This window comes from Cheilinus undulatus, linkage group 1 (assembly GCF_018320785.1).
Source record: "Cheilinus undulatus linkage group 1, ASM1832078v1, whole genome shotgun sequence".
NCBI classification, from domain to species: domain Eukaryota; kingdom Metazoa; phylum Chordata; class Actinopteri; order Labriformes; family Labridae; genus Cheilinus; species Cheilinus undulatus.
Genome location: NC_054865.1, coordinates 9,996,600 through 10,012,578, shown reverse-complemented (window position 1 = coordinate 10,012,578; position 15,979 = coordinate 9,996,600).

Below are 15,979 nucleotides of genomic sequence, written 5' to 3'. Positions count from 1 at the left end.
TTTTGTCTTTATTTTAAAGCTTAAACCTAAATAGCTTGTAATAAGTAAAAATAAAAATCTGTTTATGGGGCAAGAAAATATGACCTTCAAAATGTAAACCATTTCTTGCTCCAGTGTTGGATATTTTCACAGATTACAAGCAGATCAGATCTTACTCTTCTTTTAATATCTTCGATAAAATGCCTATTTTTGTTAGGTGAACATGACTTATATGATAAATGATATATATATACCTATTTTGACTAGACATTTGACAAATATCCCTTTAAAGATTTTAGCTTTTGCAGTGTGAATGCTTTATTATGTAGTGGTTTACCACTACCTGGTAAAAACAGAGCAACAATAATTCAGGTTTTGGCATAAAGATGATAGTTTTGGTGAGATCAAGTCTTTCTTTACCTGTCTGTGTTGAACTTTCTTTTTTTCTTTCTTTAAAGTCAGTGAGCTAAAAGCTGCAAAAATACCCTGCAACTAGTTAAAAAAATATGAGTGACTTTTCAAATGGGCAATATTTGACCCTTTCTACAGTGTTCCAGTTGTTTGTAAAACGACCCAGATGCTGAATTGTTAGCCAGGCCTACACTAGTAACTAAATTAATTCACATGCATAAAGATAGAACAGACCAGATATTAGAAATGGATTTCAGGTCATTCTCCTGGTGTTTAAAAGTTGTCAAATTTAAAAAGTGTGTCAAAATAGAAAGTAGGCAGAGTAAGTGTTCATTTATAACTTTCAGAGCAAACAAATCTCCTCATTTAAGCTCCATTTCATTCAATTCTAGTCTGATAAATGCAAAACTTTAGTTTTACGTGTGTGCCATATTCTTTTGTTTGTTATGCCTTAAGTTTAGGTATTTGTTAAAGATTTCGACCTCTTTGTCTTTAAAGGCAAAGTCAAAATACTTTTAATAATAGATCTGCATTTACATGTATTTTGATTAAGATAAAATAAGAAAAAGAATAATCACAATGATCAAATTGAACATGACTATTCTGTCTGTTATGATGTTAATAAATTAGAGGGACATCCACATTTAAATTTTGTTCAGCAGTCAGAACACACACAAAAAAAACTAAGAATGTGAAACAGACCTGTCTTACATTTAATGCTCACTGTATGAGGAACACGTGTTCATCTTCTTAATAATGCTAATATCTAATCAGCCAATCACACGGCAGAATTCAGTGACTGTAGGTATGTAGACATGATCATTATGATCTGCCGAGGCTCAGACAGCGTCAGAATGGGATGAGTGAAGTGACTTTGAACATTGCTGATTATGTCTGCTTTAACGAGCAGCTGAACAGGTGTACCTAATAAAGTGGCAGGTGACTATACATTAGTAACTTCTTTACCTAGTAACAACCCAGACACAAGGTACTGTACATTAAGTGTGTATATAATTCAGTTGAATACTACAGAAGCTAAAAACTGACTTTTTTTTTAAAGATAAATCTATTTTTAATAATCTTGTAATAAAATAAATAGTTTTGATTGAAATTGAAGCTCTGATCTTGTGTACTCTCAGTGTTTTAAAGGGAACTGACAGTTTTAAGCTAAACACACCTGAACGATCTGTTTGCATTGAAACCAAAGGAGTAGGAGAGTTAGGACTCGTCAGTTCTGATCAGTGTGTTTCTGCTCATTTTTTCTATCTAAAGTTCAACGTGAAATTGTGTCAGACGGGATTTTGATGCTTGCTTTATGTTTATTTATTTTTAGAACATCATAGGCTTTGTTATGTCACCTCTTTGTCATTGTATTTTTGGTAATAAAGACTGATAAATAAAAGATGGCTCTGTGTCTCTGGTCATTTTGTGAGATGAAAGGATGCTTATCAAAGTTTGGATGCTGTAGTTGGTGAGATTTCATTCTGAGCTGAAGAAAGAAACAGATGTGTGCTCAATAATGACAGAACAAAATCAGTAACAACTTTATTTGTGTTTTGATTTAAGAGAATAAGATTGTCAGTTATTATAGCAATCAGGATACTTCAAAAAATATGCATTCCTGATTATGTACACCGACATGGAGTGTTCTTTTCACCTGCTTTATCCTGTCTTGAGAAGAGCCTACCTGTGTTTGAAGAGGATGATGAACAGACAGTCACCACATGACATTGTGTTTTTAGAGACCCTTAAAAAGCTGTGAAATAGGGGTGCTAAAATCTTGTCATTTCCACAATGCATCAGACCTGGACAATTCAAGATTAATGCAGTGATGGATTAACCTGACACGCCAGATGGATTTGTTTCACACATCAATCTGGAAACCTTCAATACTAAGTGTTTCGGAAAGGGCAGAACATTTATAAAAACTCAATTTGATTGGATAAACGTTCTGTCACATCTTTACGGCCCAATCAGAGCAACAAAACGTGATGTAGCTGCGACCAAGGTATGCGTGCGCAGCTAACGAGGAATAACGCAAACCAGGGCGACTGTAGACATGTGAGTCCCCGACTTTTGTCGTTTTTGAAAAGAAAACAACTCACTGCTGTTCTTTGTTCTTCTTTTAACAAAGAAATGTCGTCAAGTTCTGATAAAACCGACTCTTTAGCAGCATCCACGCTAAGCTCTTCCGCCATAATTGCACTGGCCTCTTGTTGCTGCTTGCTTACGTCACGACTCCGCCATGCCTGAAAGCACTGCCCCTCATCGCTGATTGGCCCTGTCACTTTCTAACCGGGCCCAAACAGTTCAGACGGGAGCTTTGCAACATGGATTTGCCAGTGAAAAACAAGGAAATGGGCGTATCCATCTTAATATGGTATTATAGTTCTGAGTGTTAGGATGAAGTTAAACATGCCAGCTCTACAGCAGCAGAGATCTGAACCTGTAACCTTTTTGTAAGGTGACTCCTCTAAACACGTCAGCTCTGGGCCGCCCAGTGTGAGGCTGTTTACAACTTTTAATTGTCAACAGTTTTGCCGAGTTGTCAAACAGATTTAATTAAAATGCTGCGAGGCTGTTTATGACATTTAATTAAATGTGCTGGATACATAGAATCCAAATGAAGTGAAGTACAGCACTTTCCTTCTAGACAGAAATTAATGTCAGAAACAACAACAGAATGAGTAAATAAATTTATAATTACAATAATGATCAATTTCATTACCATGAGTGTTTCATTTTTATGTAAGGGAGCTGCAAGTTGAGCACCAAGATGAGAGAGTCTCAGGCACACAAGAGGGTTTTAAATAAAGACAGCATTACAGTACCAAAACATATTCTTAGTACAGAGTGATAGTCTGCAGCAGAGGAGCAGGTGCTGTAGGATCAAGGAAGTTTTTATTTCTCCAAAGGAAACGGCCAGCAGTACCACTCAAACCATTAAACTATAAACAAGACTAGGTTAAAACCTAAAATATGGCTGACCACTACTATTTGGGATGCCTGTTGTAATGCTGGTGTAGGTACCAGATGTGTCTGGGAGCCTGCGCTTGCTGATGACAACACACATTGTTTTTAGCATTGTTACTGGAATCTCACTAACTTCAGTGTTGTAATGTTATTCATACTTTGACGTTCTCTTCACCGCCAATGTTTGGAGGCTGTATGTTTGGAGGTGATGCTGAGGGTGTGAGAAACATCATTTTAGATAAAATCTTTAAATTCTGTGACATTTACTGTGTCTGAAATGGCCATGACTCACTGTTTGCTTTTACTGTTTTTCAAGGATGGTGTGTGATTGATGTCTTAAACAGTATTTTAACAAGTGAGAGAGAACAAATAGCCTAATATATTTATGAAAAGCAATAAATTACACATTAAAAATGTTTTTTTTTCTTTTGTTAACCTTTATAGTTTTCATTACAAATCTATTTCTACTATTAAATAGTTAAAATATGAGTTTTACATATGAAAGAAGGATCTTCACCACAAAAAACACTATTTACGGTAAAAGTAATAGGCACTTTACAAAAATAGATTGCTAATGGTGGAGCTTTTCTGTGAGTAAAATTGAAGCCAAGGTCGCATGGGGCACGTGAAAAAACATCCTCTCTGCCAAGACAAGCTTTCAGTGTGGCGCTAAGCTCTTGTTTTAACAGGAAATGTGGTCCAAATTGGGATTTTTAACTTTTTATTTCGTACTTAGAGCATCTCAACTCATAATTCTGACTTCTTATATAATATTTTGAGCTTTTAGATTCATATTTTAAAATGTTAAGTCATGTTTTGCCCTTTTTTAACTAATTATTTTATATTTTATCTCATATTTTCAACTCCTTACTTTGACTTCATAATCCCATGGTTTGACCTTTTAGACTCACAATTTAAAATTTTGAATCATATTTTGACTTTTAATTTCATGATTACAGATTTTATTTCATATTTTTAACTTTTAAGCTCAAATTTTGACTTTCTTTCTAATATATTTGCCTTTAAATAACATTATTTTTCAATTTCATGTTTTGACCTTTTTGAACTTATAAATTTACTTTTCTCATATTATGAGCCTTTAAACTGATCTTTTTTTTTACCCTTTTAACCTCAAAATTATTTATCATTGGTGCAAAGATTTTTTTTTTTCATATTTTATTACTGGTGAAATGAGGTTGACAGTTTATGGTCAAAAAGGTGAGTCTATAGGCCCTCAGGTTTGACCTGAATCCAGAATCTGGCCCCTGTTGTGATTTAGTTTGACCCCCTGGTTTAAAGGGAAGAATAGGTGCTAAGAAGTCATTATTGAGGCCTGCAGACATCCAGAAAAGCCTCAGTTTTGACAGGGAGCACAAACACTGGACCGCTGACGAGTCTAAGTTTAAACTCTTAGTTCAGCATCGCCGTATTTATGCCGGCAGTAATACGTGGAATAAGGTGGAGTTCCATTTGTCTTCTCACAAAATCCAGTTTAAGTTTAACACAGAAAAAAACTTAATATTAAAGCAGTTTTTTTTTAAATAAACCAAATTCAAAATCCAATGACTCAAGGTCTCTCAGAGCCACGATAAGCCTCATATTCTGACCACACACACAAAATACACCCCCATGCACTTTCAGGCATTATGAAAGAAAAACCATATTTCTGTAATCCTTTTTGCTTTTACATGGACCCTGACTGCACAAGCAAGGGAAAAATATCCCAACTATTCACATCTTTGCAGGATCAATTTTCCTACCTAAACCCTTTAAGAGCCCACCATGAAAGTGGAGATCAAGGCTGGAAAAAAAGGAAAACATAAAATGAAAGAAATAAGGGTGAAGACAGGGTGAGAAGTTGGAGTCGCTCTAGAATCAGTCGAAGGTTTGGTCTGGTTAATTTTCCGTTTTGAACCTTGCTTTGTGTTGCTCTAGATGAAAAAAGAAGCAGATTTTTTGAAGGGAGCCAGGCGCAGTGGGAGAAGCGATGGGTATCTTTAATGGGCCGTCATCCAGCCGTCTCACTCCCTTGCTTGGGATGACAAGACTCGGAGAAATGAAAGGAGGCGAGGGGAGGAGGGACAGGGTCTAAGTGTGCCCACAAGGAAATGATTCAATAACTAACTAGCCAAAGTCGAAGAGTTTGGCCATTACTCTAACTCTTTTCTCCTCCAATAATCCTTTTGCAACCAGAGTGAAGCCAATTTATTTTCTGAAATCTCTTTGATAATCTTCAGGTCTTTCATGTCCGCTTTTACACACTCTCTTCGTTCTGTGCGAATGCCCGGAACAATCTCCAACATGTGTTCACCCTCTCAAGGCTGCTTAACAAACAAGAGTGCTTTTTCTGTATTGATACACTTGGTTTATTTGTTTGGTGGTGGTGGTGGTTTTTGTGATTGAGGTGTAAATGTAAGAATAGAAAACTTTCCAGCATAATGCAGGGACCAAAGTGTCAGCAGCTTCAGAAGAGATTATTTGTTCGAGAGTACAGAAGTTCCACCTTAAACTTTCCTCTGCAAGGTCTGTGATTGTGTGTTTCTTTAGAGCCACACTGATGTTAGATTTTTCAGAAGTTAATTTTTCATCGCTGAGGGTAATTACAGTCACTTCTATTTTACCGGGGTCAAGGTAGAAATTGCTTTTGTACCATGAAAAACCTTTTCAGTATTGAAATCATCCTTTTACTTAAGATATAAAACTGCAGCGTGCTTTCATGTGATTTCTCTCAGGTTTATAATTACGTATAGCTTTTGTTGCTGGAGAGAAAGAGGATCTGTAATGTTTTCAGAACAGTATATAACTTATATTTTTGATTCAGTTCAGCCTCTAAAAGTAAACAGCAAAGAAAAGAGAAGTTCAGGGTTACAATTACAACCCTGATACCAAAAAAGGTTGTAGTGTTGTGCAAAACTTTAATAGAAGTTGAATGTAATAATTTCCAAATGTATTGAGCCCATATCTTATTCACAGTAGAACATTAACAATGTCAGATGTTGAAACCCAGACATTAAAAAAAAAAAATCCCTCTGAAGTTGACGGCAGTAACACATCTCAAAAAAGTATGGACAGGGCCATTTTTACGATCATGTAGCATCCCCTCTTCTTTAAGCAGCAGTCTGTAAACGTCTGGGAAGTGAGGAGGCCATTTCTTGGACTAAGCACTGATGATAAATGATTTAGAGATTTAAAAAAAAAAAGGCAAAACAAAAAATTTAAAGAATCTAAATCTGAGATTAAAAGACAAACTTGGTTTGGTTAAAAAATGAATAAATAAATAAATTAAAGGCAAATATATGAGATGTGAAGTCAAAATCATGAGTTTAAATATCAAAATATGAGATAAAATCTGACATCATCAGCTTAAAATGTCAAAATATGAGTTTAAATTCTACATTGCAAGTCTAAAAGTTCAAAATACTGGATTAAAAGTCAAAGTTAGGAGTTGACAAGAGTTGTCAAAATTAGATCTAAAGAATCAAAATCATGGGTCTAAAAGGCCAAAATATGCCTTAAAATGTAAAATTGCTAATCAAAAGGATCAAAATATGACAAAAAGTCAAATATATTTGTTCGAAAGGTCAAAACACTAAATTGAAGGTCAAATAAAGTTTTTAAAAGGAAATATCTGAGATATAAAGTAGAAATCATTGGTATAAAGGATCAAAATATGAGCTTACATTTTAAACTAAGAGTCTGAAAATTCAAAATATGAGATTAAAAGTCAAAGTTGGAAGCTGACGAGGTCAAAAGAGATAAAATTCTAAATAAAGAGTTTGAAAGGCCAAAATATGGCTAAAAATTAAAATCTGTGAACCTTAAAGGTCAAAATCTGAGATAAAAAGGCAAGCCTTTAAGTTCAAAAGGTCAAAATACTAAATCAAAAGTATAATAATGTTTATGAAAGGCAAATGTATCAGTTAAAAAGATCAAAATATGAGATAAAATTCTAAAGCTCAAGTTTACAAGGTCAAAATATGAGATAATATTCAAAATCATGAGTATACAAAGTCAGAATGTGACTACATTTTTAAATTGTGAGTCTAAAAGGTCAAAATTTGAGATTAAAAATTGTAAGTTTCAGTTGTAATTGTGAGATGCAAAATTGAAATATGAAATGAAAACAGATCAATTTATCTTCACATATAACTGACTTTTAATCTAATTATTTTTAATTTATTAATCTAATCTAATTTATTTTTCAAATATTTATGATATTACAAGGATATTTTAAATCATCAAGGTTCATTTTACATTTTATACTTGAGGAAATCTGCAGACATCATTTCTGTGGGCCAGTTATAATAAAAATTTGATATCACCTTGCAGGCCAGATAAAACTGCATCACAGGCCGGATTTGGCCCCCTGACCTTAAGTTTGACACCCCTGCTGTATGTGGTTTAGCCATCGACTGGCCATTTCCAAAATCGGCTAATGTTTGAGTTATAGTGGACATTGTGTAAAGTTTGGAGAAAATCCCTCAAAGTGTTCTTGAATTATTGCCATAATAGGCAAGGAGTGAACATGGCTCACCAGCTATGACCTTTGACCTCTTAATTGCTCTAATTTTGGCAGTTTTCATGATAAGATGATATTTGACAAAGATGTCCATTTTTTAATAAATTTATGAATTTTAGCATCCACACTGTGAAATAATACAAAATACTCACACTCTCCCTCCTGAAGCCCTTTTAGGCCACATTGACTACCATTAAAACTACTTTTTTTTCATTCTACTGCCATTGCAATAAGAAAAAAGAAATCTTGTTAATTCCTCTGTAATCCTGTCATCCAGAGACAAAAAAAATTGCACTCACAAAAAAAAAAAAAAACACTGCCAGATGTCACCATTTTTCCATGTTTGCTGCAAGGCATTGTGGGAGATGATAACCGTGATTGAACTGATAGGATATAAAAGTGACTGTTGGCCAGTGGAATAATTTTTTTCTGAAAGTATTTTGTGTGTGTTCTGTGGATGTCAGAGTCTGATGTGTATGTGCATTGAGAAATTAGAGTGTGTGCATGTGAGTGTGTAAGTGCAGCCAAAACACACACTGAAATCTATGCTAAAAAAACTGTATTGATGAAAACCTAGGAAAACTGCATTTATGTACCTCAAAGCCATGGTGTAAAAAAATATATTTTTTAAAATCATTTTTGGAGTGCATCCTTGACTTATGCCTTCAAAGTTGAAGTTTTTTGTGTCTTTCATCTGATTCACTTATTTCTTATATGATAGATTTGCAAAGATGTTTCATGGCATTTCCAATAGGTTATTGTGCAAAATGCTACTTTCAGGGTTACAGAGGTCAAGAGGGTTATAAGCCAAATTTTTCATTTGAAAACGGTGTCTTTGTTCCCCAATGCCATTGAACATTCAAGGTATGTGCGTGTGTGTGCGTGGGTGTTTGCGCACAAGACAGACGTGGTTTGTAAAATCAGTGGCTCTCACAGCGTTTTCTTTGATTTATGTCTTTGAAGTGCAAAGATAAAAGGTGAAATAAAAATCTCATTTTATCAACATGAGCTTTTCAATCCTGTCTGCATCCTAAGTAAAAGTTTTTGACCCAAAAAGCAGCCGATACCTGCGGAGCAGAACGTAAACAATGCAGCCGGGTGCTTCAAATTGTTCAATTTGCAGTCGTGACGTAATTTTGTAGGCGAACACGGAAGTTAGCGTCCCACTGGTTACCTCAGTGTTAAGCCAATTGGATTTTTTAATGTGTTTTTGGATTATTGCTGAAAATAACATCTGTGTCCAATAAAAGTTCCTGAAACTTAAACATTTTGTTCATAAAGATAATCTTTAGAAATTGATAATATAAGCATCCCATCTGGTTCATTAATCTAACTGACGAAAGTAAAAAGCTAATGTAATGCTATACTGAGCTACAACATGGTTAACTGAACTTATCATCACCCGTGGATACAAGTGAACAGCAGGATGATGACGTACAGTCTATTAGCAACTGCCTTTGTTTAGATGTGAAAAGATACACAATTTAAAGGTGGGGCACGTCTCAGATGTATTTTGTGTTTTAGGATAAAATGTTAAACTCTCTTGAGCTTGTGTTCACCACAGACCTTATTTTGGGCATTTAGCTGAAAACTCATTCTAAAATCCCATAGACTTTTAAACGAGGGAATCTGAAGTGCTAAAATGCTAACTCACTTCTGCGTTTTAGGACCCATACTGCACCACTCTATAGAGTTATAAGTTTAGCCAGGGACAGAATTTTACAATCCTTCCTTTTTGCAAACATGGAGTGGCGTTTCATCACCCTCGAGGAAGCAATGGACATGGTTACTGCCCCCTGACCATGGATGCTCCTGCTGCCCCATGCAGCGCCCATCCCGGACTTCCAGACCCCAACGCGCCGGTTCCACATGGCGCAGCAACTGCAAGTCCAGCCCCATTCAACCTGGCCCCTCCAGACCCTTAGCAACCCCGCAAACCGCCACTGGATTCTCCTCATAAACGTCTTCATCTGTCTCCTCCACAGAAGATGACAGCAACTCTGTCGATGATGAACTCCCCATGCAAGCCTGTTCCAGCTCCGACAACTCCACGGGGTCGAAGGTGGGTGACAGAGCGGGAGAAAGAGAGAGAAGTGGCTGTCTATAAACGGCCTGATTTTCTGTGCACCCACCGAGGCTAAAATGCTCCGGTACACCCTAGACGCCCATCTCCCTGAGGGGCCAACAGCATACCTATGCCCTCCGCTGCATCCATGATATTGAATCCTGCATGGATTTATGCATGACAGAGGATATAATCAAGCTGGTGTTGGGATACACAGATCTCCATGGCCAGCATTGCGATGGTGATGCTGGAAAGAGATCACCATAACGGAGTTGAGAGCTTTCCTCAGCCTGCTGATTTGCCACAAAAAAACCTGTGGTCAGAAGGCACGGCCCGGGTTATCTTCCCAGCCACAGGAAATATTTGAGTTAATTGCTGCAAAGATTCATTCAACCACAAGCTTTCTAGAGCAAGACAGCTGCAGGAGAGCAAGCTGGCAGCAATTTGCCCGCTGTTGGAGAAGTGGGCTTTGTTGCTCCAGCTTACGCACAACCCTGGAGTCGACATCTGCGTGGATGAGCAGCTGGTGCCGTTCCGGGGTCGCTGCCGCTTTCGTCAGATCATCCCCAGCAAACTGGCCTGCTATGGCATGAAGGTGTGGGCCGTGTGTAACGCCAGGACCTCATATGCCTGGAAGAAGTCTATCTACACGGGGAACTCAGAAGGAGCCCGCTCGAAAGGTAAACCAGGGCAAAAAGGTTGTGCTGGAGCTTTCTGAGGCTCTGGAGGATCACACTGTGACGTGTGATAAGTTTTACACCTCCTATGAACTTGAGCTCCTGTAACGGAAGATTGCCATGGTGGTAACCGTGAGGAGAAACAAGCTCAAGCTGCTCCCAAAGCTCCTGGAGGTCAGGCAACAGGCCATTCTCTCCTCCATGTTCGCATTCACAAGCACCCACACAGCAGTGTCCAGCGGAGGAAAAACGTCATCCTGCTGAGCACAAAACACTGTGAGCCACCCATCAGTGATGAAGTCCACTGAAAGCTCACCATCATCATGGACTACAACAAGAACAAGGGCGGTGTTGATAATCTTGGCAAGATAGGTTGTTGTAATTTTTCATGATAAAAATAATTCACATATTATTGAAATTACTATTACTACACTGGTGGAGGTGTTATGTGTGCATTAGGCCTATATGCTCCAGAGCGGGGCTGGAGGCATGAGAAGCACTCATGCCGGGCTGGGCAGACCCCGATTTATTTTTTATTATTTTATTATTTTATTATTAATATTCAGTTGTTAATTTCTTGCATTCTTAGAAAGAATGAATTTTATATTTGGGCATAATGAAAAAGAATGTGTATTCATTTATTTTCCCCCACCCCGTCAGGTTGTTGGCACATACAGCTGCAGGCACAAAACTCAGAGGTGGCCACCGACAATGTTTCACAACATCCTGGACATTTCTGCGTACAATGCCTTTGTCCAATGGATGTGTGTTGATCCACGGTGGAAGGAGGGAGCCACCCACAAGAGGCATTTGTTTTTGGAGGAGCTTGTGGGTGGCTCCCCCGGAATCCAAGCATGGTTGCCATGGTGCATGCAGAGCGGGGAGGTCAGCTGGAGGAGAATAACAGCACGCCAGTAGTTGCCACACCAAGGCGAAAGTGCTGTTTTTGCCCCAAGAGGATTCGCTGCAAATGTCGACAGCACATTTGCAGAGCCCAAACCTCAATGCTCTGCAGCACCTGCTTCCCTGGGGGCTCTAATATTTTGGTTGATGCTAATTTGTTCGTTTTGAACATTAAAAAAATGTTTCAAATCAATTTAATTTCTGTGTTCAAAAAGTTAATAAAATAACTGGAATGTAATTTTCATGTGTCATGCAACTGCACAAAAAGTAATAATCTATCAAAATCAGTGTTGTTTCTAATCATTAACATATCACAAACTGATAATCCACACACAAAAAAAATCCACTTTGCGTTTATTAAATAGAAAATAATTAAATTTTTGGTTAAAAAAAAGCGGCATTATGTTAATAAGCTGGCATTTAAAGGGTTAAAATTATGAAAATGAATTCACATTTGCGATAAATGATGAAAACTTGAGTTAAGGACCAAAAGAAAACATTTTTTTAATGCTTAATAGTTTAAATATATGCAATGTCCTTTTAAAGGGAAAGTGTGATTTTTTTAAAGGAGGGCCTGAGGGTTAAACCGTTCCCAAGGGATTAACAAAGACCCAGTGACCTTGATTACCTCTAACCTCCAACACTGAATAAGTTTATCCTGGAGTTAGAGTGAACCTTTTTGCAAAGTTTAGATAACACCACTTCAAAATTTTGAGTTCACAGGGGGCTCAAATTCTAAACTTCTGACCTACCATTTCCAAGCTAATCTGCTGATTTTAGGGTCCATTTAAGAAGATAAAAAATTACTTCCTTAGTCCCCTCCTATCCAGTTTTCCTTAACCCTGATTAAAAACATAACAGGGCCATTGTCATACTGAAATATTCAAGGCCTCCCCTGAAAGAGACGTTGTCTGGATGGGAGCATGTTGCTCATAAACCTCTAGCTACCTTTCAGCAGTGATAGTGTCTTCCCAGCTGTGGAAGTCTTCAACACCATAGACACTAATGCATCCCCATACCACCAGAGATGCAGGCTTTTGAACTGTGCGCTGATGCAAAGGTGGGTGGCACCTCTCCTCTTAAGTCCACAGGACATGACAGCTGTGGTTTTCTAAAAGAATTTCACATTTTAATTCATCTGACCACAGAACAGTTTTCCATTTTTCCTCAGTCCATTTTAGATAAGCTTTGGCTCAGAGACGGTGGTGTTTCTGGATCGGGTTTATATATGGCTTCTTCTATCACAGTGGATTGAGTTACATTAAAGAATGTTTTTCTGACAGTTTTTTGATGCAGTTTGCTGCAGATTGGTGAACCTCTGCCCATCTTTACTTCTTAGAGACACTGCCTCTCAAAAATGCTCTTTATATACCCAGTTATGTTACTGACCTGTTGCCAATGAACCTAATTGACCTATGGCTAAGTCCCGCCCTCAAACCGCCAATCACATTGCGTATAGCCATTCCAATACACTCGGACATCTGCTGCCTGGATGTCCATTGAAATGAATAGGAGAAAGTCAGTTTTCGTCCGATTTTATGAGGTGTTTTTTTGTTCACAGATTAATGAGATTTGCAAATCATCACTTTCTGTTTTTATTTACAGTTAATACAGTGCCCCAACTTGTTTTGAATTTGGGTTCTATTTCATAGTATATATATATATATATATATATATATATATATATATATATATATATACACACACACACAATGAACTCAAGGTGATACAAGATATTGTTGACATCCAGTGGAGTAATGCAGGGTAAATGTAGGTAAACAGAGTAAATCAGATCACTCTCTCGCCGGTGGGGTGGTTCTCCACTGGTCTGGCTTCAGGGCCCACCACCACTTCCTTGACAACAAACTGTGACCCACATTTCTTACATTTTTTAAAATCTAGCCAAATGTTTTCAATGAAAATAGGACAGTATGGACTTGAGATGGAACAAAAGGTGTGACAGAACAAAGAGATGGAGACATATCCTTCAAAATAAAAGCATATCATAGAATTTTTGACACTTTTTTTTTCAGGCACACATCCAAGATCCACAGACAACAGCTTCACAACACCCATGGGTATAGAAGTGGTGTCACGTACAAACTTGGTATCTATTGAGAGCAACGGTTTGGCACAACATACAAGCCATTTAAAAACATTTGGAAGGTTTACTTTTATTTTTAAGCTGCTCTTTGGCTAGTTCTTAGAGCCCTAGTGCATTGTGGGGCAGTTAAGTTTGGTAGAGGGCTCTTGTTTCATACTTTAAAATAATGTGCCCAACTTAGTTTACTATTTGGGATTGCACAAATTGCATACTGTGATTTCTTATCACACTGCATACTCACTGAGACATCACATTACACCACAGAATGGATAGTGTGAAAGTGAATAAGGCCTAATGAGCTAAAATGATGCTGGTGGGAGTTGTAGCACACAAAAGTTGGACATTAGACAGTATGCTACAATACAACCAGAGAAGAACTAGAGGGGAGGGTGCTATATCTGCCACTGACTGATTACAAAAACCTTTTTCACATAAGATAATAGCAGTCTTAATTAAAAATACAGTAAGGCTGTTACACGTCTCTGCAGCCTTAGTTACCAGTTTTGTGCTGTGCTGTACATCTTATTAGTTGTCATGTTTAGTCAACAGGAATAAGAAACACAGCAGGCTGAACTTATTTGCAGGTGTTCACATGATTAACAAGAAAGGCAAATATTTACATCAAAACATGAAAAAGATCCAAAGAAGCTGAACTATATAGACAAATTGATTTAGACACCTGACCATTACACCTATAGGGTGTAACCGACGCTAAAACAGCCTCCACTCTTCTTGGAAGGCTTTCCACAAGATTTTGGAGTGTCAATCTCTGATCCAGTTTATCCCAAAGGTACTTGTTGGGGTTGAGGCCAGGACTCTGTGCAGGCCAGTCAAGTTCTTCCACACCAAAGTCGTCAAACATGTCCTTATAGTCCTTGCTTTGTGCACGGGGGAACAATAACGATAGAAAAGAAAAGGGCCTTCCCCAAACTATTGCTAAGTTGGTCAGAAGCATAGCATTGTCCAAAATGGCTTTGTATGCTGAAGACTGGCCTTCACTGGAGATAAGGCGCCAAACCCAAACCCTGAAAAATAACCACATACCATTATCCCTCCTCCACCAAACTTTACAGTTGGCACGATGCAGTCATGCAGGTAACGTTCTCCTGACATCTACCAAAAAACAAGACTCACCCATCTGACAGGGAAACGTAGAAGAGTGATGCGACACTCCACAGAACACATTTCAACTGCCCAACAGTTCAGTGTCAGTGTGCTTTACACCACTCCATCTAACACTTTCATTCATCCTTTATTTAATCGAAGAATCATCGAGGGCATGCCTTCATTTTCAATGATGTTGAGTAAACAACATAAGTCAATAAATATGCATAAATCAGAACAGTTAAAAAAAATGTCGACAAAGTTAAAAACATTTACATTCATAAGCAGAGTAGTCCATTATCATAGTTTTAAACTGGAACAAGTGTTTGCAGTTTTAATGCTCATTGTCATGTTGTTGGCATTGGACTTGCTTGGCCATGGAAACCAATATCATGAAGCCCCCGCTGAACAGTTTTTGTGTTTACACTAACACCAGTGGAAGTCCAGAACTCTTCAGCTATGAAATCAGCAGAGCGTTTGCAACCTTTGCACACCATGTGCCTTAGCAGTCAGGAATTTTTGAAAGGATTCTGTACTATCGAGAGATAGGGCTAATGGCGGAGGTCTGCACTGTTACCACTTTACACCAGGAGATGGTGGACAGGAGTAACTTCAATCCCAGCAGCATTTTGGGTGTGTCACTATTCAAAGTTTTGGAGTTTATAGAGTTTGAAAGACGCACGCCTGGTCGAGGAGATGAGTCAGAGTGTAACAGAGAGAAAGACAGCGAACTGTAGCGAGAATACTCACAATGCTGGGAGGAATTGAGGAATATTCACCCTCTGCCATGACTTTCAGTCATCCAGTGAGACCATGGGTGAGACTGTCAGTGCATCTGGTGGCACCAGCAGGCAATGCTTCCACCATGACAGTCCACCTGTGGCGAAGCCAATGCTTTGCCTCACCCTGTTTCCACCCCACCGAGGAGGGAGTAATTGAAGAATGCCGTGATAGGGGATACATGGGGATGGGTCCAGGAATTTTTTAAAGGATTCTTCACTATTGGGAGATAGGGCTAATGGCAGAGGTCTGCGTTCTCCAAGTGCTTTTCTAGTTGGTGGCTGAAATTGGCCGTAGGTGTGAATGTAAGTGTGCCTGGTTGTCTGTCTCTGTATGTCAGCCCTGCGATTGACTGGTGACCAGATTTGCAATTTAAAATTTGAATCACAATTCGACTTTTAATTTCATGATTATAAATTTTATTTCATATTTTGACCTTTTAAACTCGTGATTTTGACCTTCTA